This window comes from Rhamphochromis longiceps, unplaced genomic scaffold, assembly GCF_057381845.1.
Source record: "Rhamphochromis longiceps isolate RC_006_pf unplaced genomic scaffold, R_longiceps_female_GT1.1 unmapped_scaffold_4, whole genome shotgun sequence".
Taxonomy (NCBI): domain Eukaryota; kingdom Metazoa; phylum Chordata; class Actinopteri; order Cichliformes; family Cichlidae; genus Rhamphochromis; species Rhamphochromis longiceps.
Window position 1 is genome coordinate 2661989 of NW_028187224.1, and position 18112 is coordinate 2680100.

Genomic DNA, 18112 nt, shown 5'->3' on the forward strand with positions numbered 1-18112 from the left:
TGCGGAGGGGTGTGGGTAAAAGGTTAGGTAAGCAAGCAGGACGTGGAGCAACAGTTTTCTGAACGTCGCCGTTTTAATGTTATTTTTTGTTGTAACATAAAGGGAATGTAAACGGAGCTCCCACCAGAGGCATTTGTTTTGTACCTTTCGATTTGTATGGAAAATAAATGTTTTGCCCCTTTTTTCCTTCGCCTCGTTTTTGCTACCGGAAGGCATCCAAGCGACTTAACAAGAGCACGAGTCAGAAACTTTACGTCCTGCAGAAGCGGCAAAGAAGGACCGAAGGTCAGTCAGAAAACTGCTCTGAAAGTGAGAGGATTACGCATACGTCACCGGCGCACAGAGTTAATCGGCCCATGGCGCGGCAAGGGAAAACTGGAAAACGGGACGTGAAAGAGGATGTGTCACGGGGGTTAGAGAGTAGACTCAGGCGCGGAGCTCAGAAATAATGACAGTGCATTTATTTACAGTGCAGCAAGGTGACAACAGTTCAAATGTGCAACAGTGGTGATAGTGCGTCCCTCCTTCCGTGTAAGCCCGTGCGTGGTAATGAGTGCCCGTCTCTCCTCCAGGTGCTTCCCTTGTGTCCGTGAATCCTCCGTCAATCCCTGGGTGAACACACACACACGACAGCAGAATGAGTATGACGATCAGACAGCACTACAATAACGTTTAGCGACTAAACGACACTACCAGGCTTAGTGCAATACTCCAGCGCTGTCTGTCGCTCAGCCACACCATTAAGTAGCCCTGCTGAAGATGGAAGTTGATTGGCAGCAGCTGGTGGCTTGACTGTAGGTGTGGCAGCTCCGGGCGACAGCACCTCCGGGTCGAAGGTAGCCCGTTGCTAGGCTACCCCCCAACACATCACAGCGGAGCCAGAGGGGGAGACAGAGCGACAGGAGAGACACATACACACGCACACAGATATACACACACACCGGCAGGTCGACCGGTCAGGGCACCGTCAGATCCTGACAGTATCCCCCCTCTAATGGGAGCCACCCGGCGACCTACCAAACTTGTCAGGGTGCCGGCGGCGGAACTCTCTCACCATGGCATCATCGAGAATCGCAGACCGCGGCACCCAGGAACGCTCTTCCGGACCATACCCGTCCCAATCCACCAAAAACTGAGAGCCCCTACCGCGGCGCCGGGCATCCATAATGCGGGTGATGGAGTACGCCGGGGCGCCGTCGATAATCCGGGCGGGTGGCGGGGGCCCGGGAGGCGGGCACAGCGGGCTGGTCCGAACAGGCCTCACCTGCGAGACATGAAAAACATTGTGAGTTCGCATGTTACGAGGCAGGCTCAACCGAACAGTCACCGGATTCAACACAGACTGGACAGGAAACGGGCCAATGAACCAAGGAGCAAGCGTCTTAGATTCAGTCCTGAGAGAAACATGCTTGGTCGAGAGCCACACCCGCTGGCCCACCTGGTAGTCCGGTGCCGGGACGCGGCGGCGATCGGCCAGTCTCTTGTTCAGGGCCGCCGTCCTCAAGAGGGCCGCCCTGGCGGCGCGCCACGCTCTCCGACAGCGCCGCATGTGGAGCTGGACCGAAGGAACGGCCAACTCTCCCTCAGAGATGGAAAGAAGCGGGGGCTGATAACCCAAGGACGCCTCGAACGGGGACACACCTGTGGCCGCCGATGTACTGGAGTTGTACGCATATTCCACCCATGCGAGCTGCCCACTCCACGTCGATTGGTTGGAGGAGATTACACAGCGCAGCATAGCCTCCAGTGCCTGATTAGCCCGTTCCGTCTGGCCGTTGGTCTGGGGATGGAAACCCAAGGACAGGCTGACCTGAGCCCCCAGCTCCGCACAGAACTCCCTCCACACCCGGGACGTGAACTGGGGACCACGATCAGACACGATGTCCCGAGGAATGCCATGGAGCCGAAAAACATGCTGGGTGAGAAGGCGAGCCGTCTCCGGAGCAGAAGGAAGCTGCAGCAGGGCTACAAAGTGGGCAGCCTTGGAAAACCGGTCAACAATAGTGAGCACAGCAGTGTTGCCTGAGGACGGATACAGTCCCGTAACAAAGTCCAGAGCAATATGCGACCAGGGACGCATGGGAACAGGCAAAGGGCGCAGGAGGCCAGCAGGCGGCAAGGTTGGCATCTTGTTCGCAGCACACACAGGACAAGCCGCCACGTATTCCCCAGCATCCCGCAACAGAGAGGGCCACCAAAACAACCGGCGCAGGAAAGAGACGGTGCGGTTCTTACCCGGATGGCAGGCAAAACGGGCGGTGTGAGCCCACTGAAGCACCTTACCGCGGGCCGACGCAGGAACAAACAGCTTGCCCCCCGGGCCCGTGCCAGGATCCGGCTCCTGCCGCTGGGCGTCCCGCACAACCCGCTCAATCTCCCAGGTCAAAGCGCCGACGAAACAAGAGGGAGGCAAGATGGGCAAGTCCTTCCCATCGCCCCCGGCCTCAGACGCAAACTGTCGAGACAGCGCATCAGCCTTGGCGTTGCGAGACCCGGGTCTGTAAGTGATGGTAAGGTCAAAGCGAGCGAAGAACAGGGCCCACCTGGCCTGTCGGGCGTTAAGGCGCTTCGCAGCCCGGAGGTACGCCAAATTCCTGTGGTCAGTCCACACCACCACTGGATAACTGCTCCCCTCCAGCCAGTGACGCCATTCCTCCACGGCCATCTTAACAGCGAGAAGCTCCCGGTCACCAACATCATAATTCCGCTCCGCGGGCGACAACCGGCGAGAAAAAAAGGCACAGGGACGCATCTTACCGGCCACCCGCTGCGAGAGGACGGCCCCCACCCCCGAGTCGGAAGCATCCACCTCCACAAAGAATGGGAGCTCCAGGTCAGCCTGCACCAGCACAGGCGCAGACGAAAACAGAGCCTTCAGTTGAGCGAAAGCCCGCTGAGCGTCCAGAGACCACTGAAACGACAACTTGGGAGAGGTAAGGGCAGTCAGAGGCAAGGCAATCCTGCTAAAGTTGCGAATGAAGCGCCTGTAGAAGTTGGCAAAACCCAGAAACTGCTGCAACTCCCTGCGATTCCTAGGCACCGGCCACTCAACCACCGCCTTGACCTTAGCTGGGTCCGCACGCAGCCGCCCCTGTTCCACCACAAAGCCCAGGAAAGACACAGTTGGAACATGGAACTCACATTTCTCAGCCTTCACAAACAGGCGATTCTCCAATAAGAGCTGCAGCACGAGCCTCACATGCTCCACATGTTCCGCCGGGCTCCGGGAAAACACAAGGATGTCATCTAGGTAGACAAAAACACAGTGGTTAATGAGATCACGCAGCACATCATTAATCATAGCCTGGAAAACAGCAGGGGCATTAGCGAGCCCAAAAGGCATCACCAGGTACTCGAAATGCCCAAGGTGAGTGTTGAACGCTGTCTTCCATTCATCCCCCTCGCGAATACGCACCAGGTGGTAAGCATTGCGGAGGTCCAATTTGGAAAAAACCGTGGCGCCCTGGAGAAGCTCAAAGGCGGATGCCAGCAAGGGCAAGGGGTACTTGTTCTTGATCGTGATCTTATTCAAAACCCGGAAATCGACCGTCGCACCAAAAGTCGCGGAGCGCAAGCACACAGCGTGACACCGACCGCTCCACCCCGAAATACAGCCCGTGGCCCAGTCGATCTGCGGATTATGTTGTTGCAGCCAGGGATAGCCCAATACAAGGGGAGCATCAGGAGATTTAAAAAGAAACAAACTGAGCTGCTCCGAGTGATTACCAGAGAGGGTGAGTGTGATGGTTTGAGTGCGGTGAGTGACCGTAGTCAGAGGGCTGCCGTCAAGAGCCGAAACCTGGCGAGGTTCAGGGAGAGGAACAATGGGTACGGCTAATTCTCGAGCTAGCGATTCATCCAAAAAACTCTGCTCAGCTCCAGAGTCAATCAGTGCGCTACACGGGTGAGTAAGGGAATGAAAAATCAGCTTAGCCGGACAACTGAGATGGGGAACAGAGTTAGCCATAGCACCCGCCAGTATCCCCACAGCTACTGGCGGGCGGAGTCTTTTACTCTCTTCGGACAGGTATCAGCCCAGTGTCCACTTTTTCCACACACGAAGCACTCACCCGTGCGCTGTCTTCTCCTCCGATGGGAAGCACCGAACCGAGCCCGGCCCAACTGCATCGGCTGTTCCTCATCCTCGACAGGGTCTTCTTCTTCCTCTCGCCAGTGAGAAGGAAGCAACCCGGTAGGCGCATCGGCGCCCCCTGCCGGCCGTCGTCCTTCACCTGCCCGTCTCCCAAACTCTCTCATATGATTATCCAGTTGAATGCACATATTAATCAAAGCGCTAAGGGGCTTAGGTAGCTCTTTCGTAGCTAACTCACGTTTGAGTTCTTCGTTTAGGCAGTTCAGGAAGGCTCCCCGGAGAGCGTTCTCCGCCCAGCCCGTCTCCTCGGCTAGGATCCAAAAGTCAATGGAGAAATCCGCGACACTCCTACGTCCCTGCTTTAGGGTAAACAAACGATTAGCAGCACCATCTGTATCCGTGATCCGTGCCTTTATCAAACACACAGCGGAACTTAGTCAGAAAATCCGAGTAGGAGATATTCGGTTGAATATTTAAAACGGCTTGTGCCCATTGCAGCGCCCGGCCAGTCATCACTTCCACCATAAGCGTGACCTTCGCACAATCTGAGCCGTAAGCCTGTGTCAGTTGTCTGAAAATCAATGAACATTGCATCAGAAAGCCTCGGCTCTTTGTTATATCTCCATCAAACTTCTCCGGAACCGGTAATGTATGTTCTCGCCTAGGTGGAGGTGGTGGAGGCGAAGGAGGTAATGGGCAAGCTGCAGCCACACTTACTGATGGAGTGGGTTGTGGAACTGTAGCTGAGGTGCCAGGCGCGGTGAGTAACACACCTTGAATGTTTGCAAGCACCTGTCGCATCGCTGTTTGTTCCGTCATGATGTGTTTCATCATGCTCTCATGGCGGCCCAAAACTTCGCCCTGAACAGAGAGCTCTCGCTGAACTGGGTTTGAGTCCGCTGAGTCCATGGCTGGCTGGAGTATTCTGTCACGGGGGTTAGAGAGTAGACTCAGGCACGGAGCTCAGAGATAATGACAGTGCATTTATTTACAGTGCAGCAAGGTGACAACAGTTCAAATGTGCAACAGTGGTGATAGTGCGTCCCTCCTTCCATGTAAGCCCATGCGTGGTAATGAGTGCCCGTCTCTCCTCCAGGTGCTTCCCTTGTGTCCGTGAATCCTCCGTCAATCCCTGGGTGAACACACACACGACAGCAGAATGAGTATGACGATCAGACAGCACTACAATAACGTTTAGCGACTAAACGACACTACCAGGCTTAGTGCAATACTCCAGCGCTGTCTGTCGCTCAGCCACACCATTAAGTAGCCCTGCTGAAGATGGAAGTTGATTGGCAGCAGCTGGTGGCTTGACTGTAGGTGTGGCAGCTCCGGGCGACAGCACCTCCGGGTCGAAGGTAGCCTGTTGCTAGGCTACCCCCCAACACATCACAGCGGAGCCAGAGGGGGAGACAGAGCGACAGGAGAGACACATACACACGCACACAGATATACACATACACCGGCAGGTCGACCGGTCAGGGCACCGTCAGAGCCTGACAGGATGCGCTTCAGTCTTCCCGTGTTTCCCGGATCGTTTAAGTAAGAAAACCCCGCATCTGAAAAGTAAGAGGCTGTGCCTGCTTTACCGTTTTGATAAAATTCCGGTATGGTTAAGTGGTACATGGCCTGTGTAAAGGATTAATTGCATTGAAAGGTTTATGGCAGCGCAATTAATATGGAGCAGCAGGAAAGAAGAGTTTCCAAGCCAACCTTTAAAGCACAAGAGGAAAAGCTTCAGCATCTTAAAGTGACAAGGAAAACCAAATGGGTTATCTTACTAGAAAGATAAAAGAGATTGAGGAGCTTATGGAAGATGACGGCAATTTTGAGGAAGTGTCTGTTAAATTAGCCACTGACTTCTCAAAAATGTATATTGAGTGTTGTGAAAACAACGATGCAGTTAAAAATCACTTGACTGAGTCAGAACTTCTTCATGATCAGACACAGTGGTTTGAGCCAAAGGCTAGCTATTTGAGAAGTTTTGTGGAGAAAGTCGAGAGATGGTTAAAAAGAGTGGAAATGCAAGCAGATGAAGCAAGAATGGTTGACACTGAAGTTGAGCCTGCAGACAGTGCTTCAGCGATATCGTCCAGACGCAGTAAAGCACATCGAAGCAGTCAAACCTCTTCTGTTGTGTCTTCGACCACATATTCTGCCAGGCTACAGATTGAGGCAGAAAGGGCTGCTCTGGTAGCACATGCTGTAGAGTTGGATGTCTCGAGACCGGTCTTGGTCTCGACGGACTTTTGTCTTGGTCTCGGTCTTGGTCTTGCTGTTTCGGTCCTGCCTTCTCAAATCGACATAGTGTTCGGGAGATTTGGAGTCAACCATCAGCGGAGCGGGGGGGTGGCTTACTGGGCTTAAGCCCGGGTCATTTTTTCAGAAGCATGGGGTCTTTTGGAGTGTAATTTGTTAGTTAGAGGCCTGACTGACAACTGTATAAAACAAAAACAACACACGAAGCACAGAGCGCACCGTCGTAAATTCCTAATTCCTAAACGTTTGACCTCTGTTATTGCCAACAAAGGTTATGTTACAAAGTATTGAGTTGTATTTTTGTTATTGACCAAATACTTATTTTCCACCCTGATTTACAAATAAATTCTTTACAAATCCTACCATGTGAATTCATGGATTTTTTTTTTCACATTCTGTCTCTCACAGTTGAAGTGTACCTCTGGTGCAAATTACTGACCTCTGTCATCATTTTAAGTGGGGGAACTTGCACAATCGGTGGCTGACTAAACACTTTTTTGCCCCACTGTATCTATGCAAAACAAGAGGAATTTCAATACACAGCAGTATATTCACAGTTGAAACCAGAAATTTACACTTTATGGAGGAAACATAAAAACTTTTTTTTACTGTTAAACATCAATTCAGAGTAAACTTTTGTTTTAGATAAATAAATGTTGAAATATATTTTGAATTAGTTAAATGTCAGAATAAAAAGAGACAGAGCTGTCTATTTTAATCACTTTCATCAAATTTAGGAGTACATATACACTAAGTTTATCATTAATTAATAAGAAAACTCCAGACGATTCCATTCTGAGCTGAAGAAGCTTCTGATAGGTTAGTAGAGTCCATGTGAGTAAATTGGTGGCACACCTGTGGATGCATATAAGGCAAAACACAGAGCCTGTTTCTTTGACATGGGAAAAATCAAGAGGTGTCAACCAAAACACCAGGAAAAGAACTGTGGAGCTCCATAAGTGTGGCTCAATTTTGAATACAATTTGGTGCCATTTGCAATTAAGAAATACAGACACTTTCTCTCTTTACTCTTAAAGTTAACAAATATGTTTTTTATATTTATCAATCTAAAAAAATAAACATTTAGTCTGATTTGATGTTACAATTAAAAAAGTGTTTGTGTTTTTATCTGAAGAGTATAAATATCTGATTTCAACTGTATATTTGATGATGTTGGTGTTTGGCTTGATTGTCAGCACAAAGAGGGAGAGAGAGAGGAGCAGAGAGGGAGAGAGAATGACAACAGAACAGAGATGGAACAAGAGCAGGTGAGACACACATGTTAGTCAAATGGTTGTTTGCCAAAACTCATCAGAACATGTACCTAGTACCTAGTGTTTCTTTTTAGATACCATTTGTTACTTTTCAAATTCTATATTTATTAAGTTATGCAGGCTTGTTTGCACAACAAGGCTATTGACATTCCTGCTGTCAGCATGCCAATTGCACGCTCCCTCATTGCTTGTGGCATCTGTGGCATTTTGCTGTGAGACAAAACTGCACATTCCAGGGTGGCCTTTTGTTGTGGGCAGTCTGAGGTACACCTGTGCACTACTCATGATGTCAGATCAGCATCCTGATGTGGCACACCTGTGAGGTGGGATGGATTATCTCAATATAGCAGATGTGCCCACTACCACACATTTGGACTGATTTGTGACCACTGTTTGGGAGGGATGTTTATATTGTGCATCTGGGATGAATTTTAGGTCTCTATGTCCATCCCATGGGGAATGGGAGCAGTAACAAAGGTGTTGCGTTTATATTTTTGTTCAGTGTAATATGATGCCAACATTTTTCCACATTTTCTAGATACTGTACCAGTGCTGTTTGTAAAATGCGATCAAATGGTCAATTACGTTTTATTCTTTCTCACCTGTCTTTCTGTCTCCTTTCACTTTTTAAAGGTTGCAATGTTAGAAAGAATATTTTGCCCTGCCGTGCTGTTTATTGATGTGGCAAATGAAAGGTTTATGAAAATATATCTAAATCTGTCATCAGTAATCAGCAATGATCATGTCTCACCTCTAGTTTCCTCTGTCTTAATTTCACGTTTTCACCATGTGTTGTATGCGTTTATTAGACTGATACATATATACCAACAAGACAGCGTACATCACTGTGACAGCAGCGTTTCTTTTCATTCAAAGGATTTATGGTTTTTCCTATAATACCTGGTGGGCCGGTCTCTAGGCAAAATGCCCCGGCCGATTTTTTTGTCCCAGTCCAGCCCTGTGTCAACCTGCTTCTCTCACAGCGCCTCACCTGTCCGTGCTGCCCCCTGCTGGCTCTTCTCATTACTGACTGAGTCCTTGCTGCCACTTTATTAGGTACAGCATGCTAACACAGGCTCAGACCTGCTTTGCCTTCAGAGCTGCCTTAAATCTTCTTGGCTCAGATTCAGTGAGGTGCTGAAAACATCCCTCAGAGTCATGTGATCAGTGATGTCTGCTTCAGCAGACAGAATATATAACAATAATAAGCTAATGTTCAGCTTTTCAGTCCTTTGTCTGGGTGCTAATCCATCTGTGTGTGTTTGTGATGACAGTAAATAAATGTCAGACTTACAGCTCTTGTTTTACTGCATGAAAGTGATCAGATGACTTCAGCACTTTGACATGGATGGTAGTGAAAGCAGGAAATGACAAATGTAGCACAGCAGCAGCGTTTAACACGTCTGAGCTGGAAACAGAAACTCTGGTATGAACATCATTCATGAAACAACTTCCAGCTTCTTTTGCTCGGCTACAGTTTGGATGGATTTGCATTTAAAGATGCAACAAGACTAAAATGGTTAGGGTCAGGAGGTCAAAGGTCAGAGCTCCTGTGGGTCTGAGGGCGGCCTCACGCTGGAGAAGGATGAAGGAGTCTGACCTGAGCCAGTGTTTGACATGAACACATCAGCACTGCTGTCAATGAGCCTAACGACAGCTGTTAGCATCATTTCAGTGTTTCAGTCATAAAAACACTTCCTGTCACTGTGGTGGTTACAGTGACATCATGCAGTTTGTGCTTTGACCTCCAGAGGGCGACAAATCAGCACAGACAGAGAGCTCCATTCAAACTTTGCTGCCATCAGGAATAATTCTTCAAATATAATCATCAGTGTTTGAGCAGTTATGATATCAGGGACAATCTAGACATGTGTGACAATACTGAACATGTCACATGACACACCTCAAACATCATGTGATCCACTCTCAGTCTGCACTTTCATTCATGACTTCAACAGGTTGAAATGAGCTTTGAAGAAACATTCAGTGAAATAAATCTTTCATGGATTCATGTGAGCACCAGATGAACTTTGTACTAAATTTCCCCTGCAGGCCCATCCTTATCCAGAATTGTTCTGATCACAGAAGTCAAACTTTGGCGAGAGGAAACCTCGTGATAAAGCCAGTCTGCACGTGAGCCTTATTCTGAGTGTTGTGGGTCCATATTGTCTGAGCCGCTCTGACCAAACTGACTGATAGTGAAACCTGACCAATGTACAAATTTGAACTGGTCTGGTCAACTGTGGTCAGTGTTCATGTGATAGTTCCACACAGATTTTAGCTTGCAGTGTATCTGTGTCTGCTATGACTTTGAAAATAAATCAGTGGCATTAATTTAAACAAAATTATAACATAAAACATAAAATGTACTTGAATGATTGAATCACTGGATAACAGAGCTGTAAGAGTTCTCCAAATCACAGTTTGCTCTACAGTTTGTGCTGACACCTCAAAGTTTCTTTAGAGAGAAGGAGTAACAAAAAACAGGGAGCAGTCTTTTTACCACTGGCCTGATCCCCTAAGAAATATTGGTGTGAAACAGGGAGCATGTGAAATGGGTCAGAGGTCAGACTCCTTTACTCTTCTCCAGCGTGAGGATGCCATCAGTGCTGTCTAGAAGTTCCCCCAGTCTCTCTTACTGGCTGTGTCCAAATTCAGGGGCCACATCCTTCAGAGGCTGCATTTGTAGACTGATTATGTCACAACAACGCAACGTAGACTGTCCAAATTTGAAAGCTGCTCCAAATGCAGCCAACAAATGCGTCCTCCTTTTGCCCAGATTTGAAGGACGGGTCATTAGTGATATCACCACTTAACGTGGCTCAGGTCATACAAGCTTTGGTTGGTTAGTTTTGTTTTCTACCATAGTTGGGTCTGTTTGTCAGTGTAAAGCCAAATGGACTTAAATGTTTTAGAGTAAACCGATGAGACAGTTCACTCTTTAAGCAAAGTGTAGTTACGGGGACCAAACATCTAGCCTGCGAACCGAGAGTACTCAACCATGCTGTGCTGTTTATAGTTATAGATAATTTATAGTTAAAAGAGCTACATAGCACCACTAATAATAAGACAGACAGTAAATCATGTCACCTTTGTTATGAAGCCCAACATTTCAACGTATATCCTGTTTCTCTTTGGGTTTTTTTTCTGATTCTATTAGAAAAATGTGTTTTCATCCTGCAAGTTAACAGATATTTGATATTCTTCTGTAAGTGTCCAAAATCAAGAGAGACTAAGAAGGTGAGGGGAGTTGAGACAGAGACTCTCCACCCCGATGAGATACCAGGACAGATCCAGCACTGAGGACGCCATCGCCCACGTCCTGCACACCACCCTCAGCCACGTGGACAAGAAACAGGGTAACTATGTGCGAATGCTGTTTGTTGATTACAGTTCAGCACTTAACACAATAGTGCCCTGCAGACTGTTCACAAAGCTGAGGGATCTGGGACTCAACAGCTGTCTGTGTGCATGGGTGTTGGACTTCCTCACTGGCAGAACTCAGGTGGTGAGGGTGGGCAGGTGCTTCTCCAACAGCATCACCATCAACACAGGAGCACCTCAGGGATGTGTCCTCTCGCCACTGCTCTACTCCCTCTACACTTCAGACTGTGTGGCCACCCACGGCTCCAACACCATTGTGAAGTTTGCTGACGACACAGTGGTGTTGGGTGCCATCTCCAACAACGATGAGGTGGCCTACATGGATGAAATGAAGAATCTGGCATTATGGTGCCAGGACAACCACCTCCAGCTGAACGTCAGCAAGACCAAGGAGCTGGTGGTGGACTTCAGAAGGGGTCAGCACAGAGACTACAAGCCCATTATCATCAATGGAACTCCAGTGGAGAGGGTGCAGTCCTTCAAGTATCTTGGTGTCCACATCTCCTCAGACCTGACATGGGCTGCCCACATTCAGGTCCAGACCAAAAGGGCTAGGCAGCGCCTGTCTCACCTACGACAACTGAGGAAGTTCAGGGTCTCTCCAAAGATCCTCAGGATTTTCTATACAGGCGCTGTGGAGAGCATCCTCACACAGAACATGACATCGTGGTTCGGGAACAGCTGTGTGAAGGACCAAAAAGCTCTCCAGAGAGTGATCCGTACAGCAGAACACTGCTGCAGGATTGCTCTCCCCCCGCTTCAGGACACCTACACCAGGAGATGCCGGACTAGAGCAGATACTGAAGGACCCGTCCCATCCTGTTGACCCCCCCCCCCCCCCCCCCCCGCACATACACACGTGCGCGCGCGCGCACACACACACACACACACCTCTACTGTGATTATATTCTGGACTATTTGATTAAGGTTAATCACTACCCTGTTCCCAAAGACACTGCTTCCTCCTCTCAAGCTCCCACTACAGACACACACCACTATACCTGTTTATACCTCCAGTTCGATTATTATTGCCACACCAATTACTCAGCCTTCTCCTGCTAGCAGGGTGGCTCAGATTCAGCCTTCCCCTTCCCCTTTTCCACCTGCTCAGGTGAACGCTGCTAAGTCTCAGCCTGTCCATGCTCCTCAGGTGGCTAGGGCTCAGCATGTCTCTGGATCCGTGCCAGTCCCTCGGGTATGTGCAGTTGATGCCCAGCCAACATCCATTTCCATACATGCTCCAATAATGAATGCAGCTCAGGCTCAGTCCACTCCTGCCCCCCTTCCTGTACTTCGAGTGGGGGTCTGAGTGTTTTGCTGGGTCTGAAGTACACTGGGATGTAATGGTTGGAGAAAACTCTCCTGAGATTTTCTGATACACCTGCTACATAAAGTGTAAAGTAAAGTAAAGTGTGCCTGTTAGTCCCCATAGGGAAATTACTCCTCTGCATTTAACCCATTCACCCAGTGAAGCAGTGGGCAGCCACCAGTGCAGCGCCCAGGGAGCAGTGTGTAGGGACGGTACCTTGCTCAGGGGTACCTCAGGGTAGCCGTTCAGTGGAGTCGAACCCCCGACCTTCCGATCATGGGGCCACCACTCTACCTACTGAGCTATCCCTGCCAGATAGTACACTGCCAGACACAGTCGTGGGCAATGACTGTGTTGTTGTGTATGTCCCCTTAGACAGTGTCTATTTGTGTTTTGTGTCTTCATGTTGGGTGAGTGCCGAGTATTTGTCTATGTGTGCATGAGGGTGGGAATGCACGTTTACTGTGCATGTTACTGCGTGTGCCTCTTCGTCTGTGTCTATATGTCAGGTCGGGTAAATGGTAGATGGCCTGTATTTATATAGCGCTTTACTAGTCCCTAAGGACCCCAAAGCACTTTACACATCCAGTCATCCACCCATTCACACACACATTCACAGTTAGTCTTAGACTCCACTTCTCTGGGAACATCTCAGGCCCTCCAAGGTGTGGAGGCCTATCTCCCCTTGAAGAATTTCCCTAAGAAGAAATGCAGTCTTCTGCCTGTTGTGGTTATGATAGAAAGAGGAACAGAAACAGTGACTCACTTCTCATGTGAGGACCAACACATTTACACTTGGTTTGTCTTGAAAGAGGAAAAACTCACTCCATGCTCCTTGTGTTTAACTATGTGGAACTTTTAAGGCATAATTTTTCCTCTATGTTAGTCAGTGAACACTTTAATGTCAGTGTCCCCCTCAGTAAATTTTTATACTTAAAAAACTGCCAAGAGTCTTCCTGCTCTTCAATAATGTCAACTCACGCTCAATAACAGGACACTGATGCTTGTTTCTGAAAAGCTTTTAACATTTATATATATATATATATATATATATATATATATATATATATAATTTTTTTTTTTTGTGTCCCGTTTGGATCTTTAGCCATCAGAATTGTTGTCTTAACACTGGAAGTCCCAGGCTTCTACCTTTCTACCTTTAAAACTCGGCACCAGCCAAATGGCTGGTAGGCGTTTAGCTAGGAAACTTGTGTTTCAGTTTGCCATCTTAGGGAGAAATCAACAGACAAGCTGTGAACTTCCTTCCTTTTCCTTTTGCTAACTGGCTGCTCTCCGGGGCTCTAAGTGTTAAGGCCAAGAAAGATGCCAAGCGGATTTATTTTACCAAGTGGATCATCATGGCCTTGCCATATTGGTCTATTTGATTGACCTTTATTATAATCATGTATTTATTTTATTTTCAGTTGCTACAAACGGGACAGACATGACTGTGGGATAGGACAGGGGGGAAGAATGAAAGAAAGAGAGGGAGAGAAAGAAAACCAAAGGGGAGAAGAGACGGTGAGAAGGGGGGGAAGAGAGAAAAAACAACAACAAAAACAAACAAAACAAAACTCCTGGGTCACCTGTATGGAGGAAAAAAACAGAAGAGAAAGCAAACAACAAAGAGCAACATAATAAAAAAAAAACCACCATCACAATAAACTAGCTAACAGTAGATAACAGTAGATACTAAATATTAAAGATAGACAGCGCACAATGTGCTTTGAGGCAGCAGCCAAGAAAGGTGTAGTCCGCGTCTGTGAATACCCATGTGTACACCTGTGTGGATCAGCATGCTTGCATTCCAAAGGTTTCTCCATGTAACGATCTGCTAGGGAGTGTGGGGAACCATAGCTCCGTCCACCAGGGTATGAAGCAGGTATGGAGGAGATCCAGGCCCCAGATATCCAGAGGCCCCAGAGTACAAGGACCCGAGGAGGACCACCAAAGGGGGGGAACCGTGCCACCCTCCTGGGAAGAGCTGAGTAGAGCCCCAAAGGAGAGGTCACCCCGCAGCTACGGAGCAGAGGCCAGAGGGGGTTGCAGTGGCGTGCCAGCAGAGCCTGCGGGCAGCCAGCTGTGCCAGAGAGGACCGAGCTTCAGGCCCAGAGGCCTGAGGGCATCCCACCCCCCGGAAGGAGCCCAGCCGGGCCACAGGCGCCCGGCCCCGCCAATCGGCCACATACATGAGCGGGTACATACATGAGCGCCCAGCCCCAGATGACAAGGACCACCAACACATCAACGTCTGAGGGCATCAACCACCGGCAGGGAGTGTGGTGAGGGGAGATAGGCCTCCGTACTTTAGAGGGCCTGAGATGTACCTAGAGAGGTGGAGTCTAAGACCCAACCTGACATATAGACACAGACGAACAGGCACACGCGGACACAGACGTGCATTCCCACCCCGTATGCACCACCAAATACTCAGCACTCACCCAACGTGTAGACAGACACAAATAGACACTGGACAGACAGTCGCACTCCCCAAACATACTCTATATCCCAGGTCCAGGTACCCCCGCCCTCAGAGGGGCAAGCCGCACCTAGACCCAGGACATGTAACCCTTCTAAAAATGAAACAGAAATCCTCTCCTAATGAACCTTCCTGATTTTGCTGATTCTGAACTTTTGCAAAAATGCCTCTCAGACTGTTTGATTCCTTATTAATGTTTCACTTCTCTTTCCTGAACTTGGCTTGAAACAGTTTCCTGGCTAATATCAGCTGTGTGCAGCTTAGTTCCAGCACAAACAGCACAAATTTGCTGCTCCATACATCACGGTAACGGACTCACAGCTGGACCAACGAGACAGAGTGTTAAAGCTCATCCATCTGTTAGTGTATGTGAGTATAATTCTGGAAACAGCAGAGCTGTTTTTGAATTCATGTTTTCATGACATGTTGGAAACAGTTTTTTTTAAAGGTTTGATTTGCTTTTGTAACTTAAAGCAAAAGAATTTGCTTTTCTTCTCTGCTCTCTTGAAGCATGTCTGCTTTATTTACATACTTTCCTTTTTCTTTACAAACTTATAGTATTGCTACCATATTTATGTGCTGAGCATGACAGTGAACCAGAAACAGCTAACGCTGTTAATGAAGAGCATTTTTATTTTTAGATTCTATAAAGAACATATTTGAATCTGAGAGCAAGACTTTTATTTTGGAATCTTTGACCACTGCTGACTATAAGTTGATCACATATTCTAGTTTTTTGTGTTGTTTTCTATGACCTCATATGTAACGGTGATTTCTAATATGTTAGTATCTGAACAGGGACTCACGCAAACGACTTTCTGGTAACTCATGAGCTTACTCATTCAGTCACTGTGTGATTTTTTTCTACATGGTGGACTTACAGTGGAACCAATACCTGTTGCAAAACATCAAACATAAAAGAGAAGTTCAGTTCTGCACAGAATTTTACAAATTTTAGAAAAACAACAGTTTAAATGAGTTTAAACCACGTTCTTCTGTGTCCTTAATATTTGAATTGAGTAGACCGGCTGGAGTGCATTATAGTTGGTCACTGAATGCAACTCTTTACCTCTCTATTGTGTCATGTCAACGTTGTGATACACTATAAACAACGGCCTTCGTCCATTCAGAAATCATTTGAGGTGTTCTGATAGATGTCTCCAAAAGTTGATTCTGTTCATTTGACATAACGTTTTACGTGGGAGAAATGTTTCGTCACTCATCCAAGTGACTTAATTCAGTCTCAGCTGACTGCAGGTTTCCCCAGTCTTATAAACAATACATTTCCATAATGACTGAAACCAGCACCACTGAAGGAACAATGGGCTGAGAGTCAGTTTTTTCATCATAATTATGCAAATTCTCATGACCGTCATGTGCCAGAAATTTGTCCACCTAAAGGACAAACACAGTAATATCGTCTATGTTGTTAAGTGCCAGGAGGATTGCCAGGATTTATACATCGGGGAAACCAAACAACCTGTGGTGAAGTGGATGGTTCAACACAGATGAGTTACCTCGTCAGGCCAGGACTCTGCACTCTATTTTAGTGATGTGTCGGAACAAAGTTTTTTTTTTCTTTCTCTCACCCTATCTCTCGTACTTTTTTCCACTTCAGTCTGCGCGCAAGCCTTGTGCTTGCACTGAGCAGAGGGGGGAGGTGTGGTAGTTACACTTGCAGTAGCACAGGAACAGAGCAGGAGGGAAAGAGAGAGAAAGAGAAAATTTAATTGTGTTGTGGTTTGCAGTGTTTTGTGTTATTTCACTTTCATTTTGTTTAAAAGGAAAAAGCTAAAAAATTTGAATAGTTAAAAGTTGAAATGTAAATAGTTGGTTTTAATATTATATGATTTATTATTTACATTTTATGTGGAGTGAGTAAATAAAAGTATATTTACAAACTCCAAAACACGTAAAAATTCAGAAGCACAAACAAATTCCGAAGCGCGTACAAATTCCAAAACACAACAGAAGTGCTCCAGGGTGCTAGGGGCAGTGTTGACCGTTTGTTACCTAGTGGCTACACAAGCGAGGAAGTACCAACAACCAAATTTGGTGTGTGGTAGTAACAGGTAAATGTTATTTTTTAATTATTTGAATATATATGAGTGCTTGTGTATAAATACACAAACAATACACATATGCTTTCAATTGTGTAATTTAAGTGATCTACCGTATTTCCCGGACTACAAAGCGCACCTGAATATTAGCCGCACAAGCTAAAATCAGAGGAAAATCCTGTTTTGTACATACATTAGCCGCACCTGACTAAAAGCCGCAGGTGTTTCAATGTTGACTTATCATATGTAAGAGAATATGCACAAAGGGAATTGTCAGGAAAGAGATGGCTGTTTGGAGACACATCACTTTTATTAATATTTTGAAAAACAAATTAGGGGTACATATTTGCATAACTTTTTAGGTATATGTACAAGTAGCAGTCCAAAACACCGTTCGTGTCAGGTCCCAAGCGAACACTGTGTAACTTCTTTCATCTGTAATAAAATGATCAGTGTTGTTGCTTTACCAGGTGTAACAATTAAGTTTAACAACCAGTCATCCTCGAAAACAGAATGCATTAAATTTAACAGAGTTTGAAGTTAGCAGGAAGTTTGCAGAGAGTTAGCTTGCTAGTTTCGCTAGCTACCTAAACATAATATACCATGTTCTGACAGAGATTTCTGGGCAAAAATAAAACGTACAGCTCTGCTATCACTTGCACCATGAATGAAGACAGAAACCTACACAATAGTGATGTTTGTAGAGTTACTGAAGTTGGGCTAGATGGTATATAATGCTGTGCTAGCGATCGCTAGCGACACAGCTATGTTAGCATACCAAAATGAACCAAACTTCAGTAGTGGAGAACAACTGAGATAATCCAGCCACAATATGAGGTTAGTCATTAATGTAAGATAAGATAACCTTTATTAGTCCCACGTGTGGGAAATTTGTTTTATTACTGCAGAAAGTGGACAGTGCAAAGCTACATAGCAAAAATTTTAAAAATAATGCAACAACATATACTGTTGTTCCAGTGTTTATAGAACAGCTACCAGAGAATTCAACATTAATAAATCAATGGTAAATGGCAAATGGCCTGCATTTGTATAGCGCTTTTCTAGTCCTTAAGGTACAGAAGTGGAGCAAACAAGAGGAATAAATATATTAATTAAAGCAACAAAACAACCTCAAGAGCTGGTCTGGAGCCAAAAGAGCCGGCTCTTTTTAGTGAGCCGAGCCGAAAGAGCCGGTTCCCTAAAACGAGCCGGTATTTGCATCACTAGTCTAATTACACGTACAGGCCAGTGGAG

The 18112-nt window shown here is 46.8% G+C and overlaps 1 protein-coding gene across 1 annotated transcript in view; it reads left to right on the forward strand.

Annotated features, from left to right (window-relative positions):
* LOC146640684 (protein NLRC3-like) overlaps positions 1-18112 on the forward strand; it is a 151635-nt gene that overhangs the window by 44954 nt on the left and 88569 nt on the right. The gene's annotated exons all lie outside the window — the stretch shown is intronic.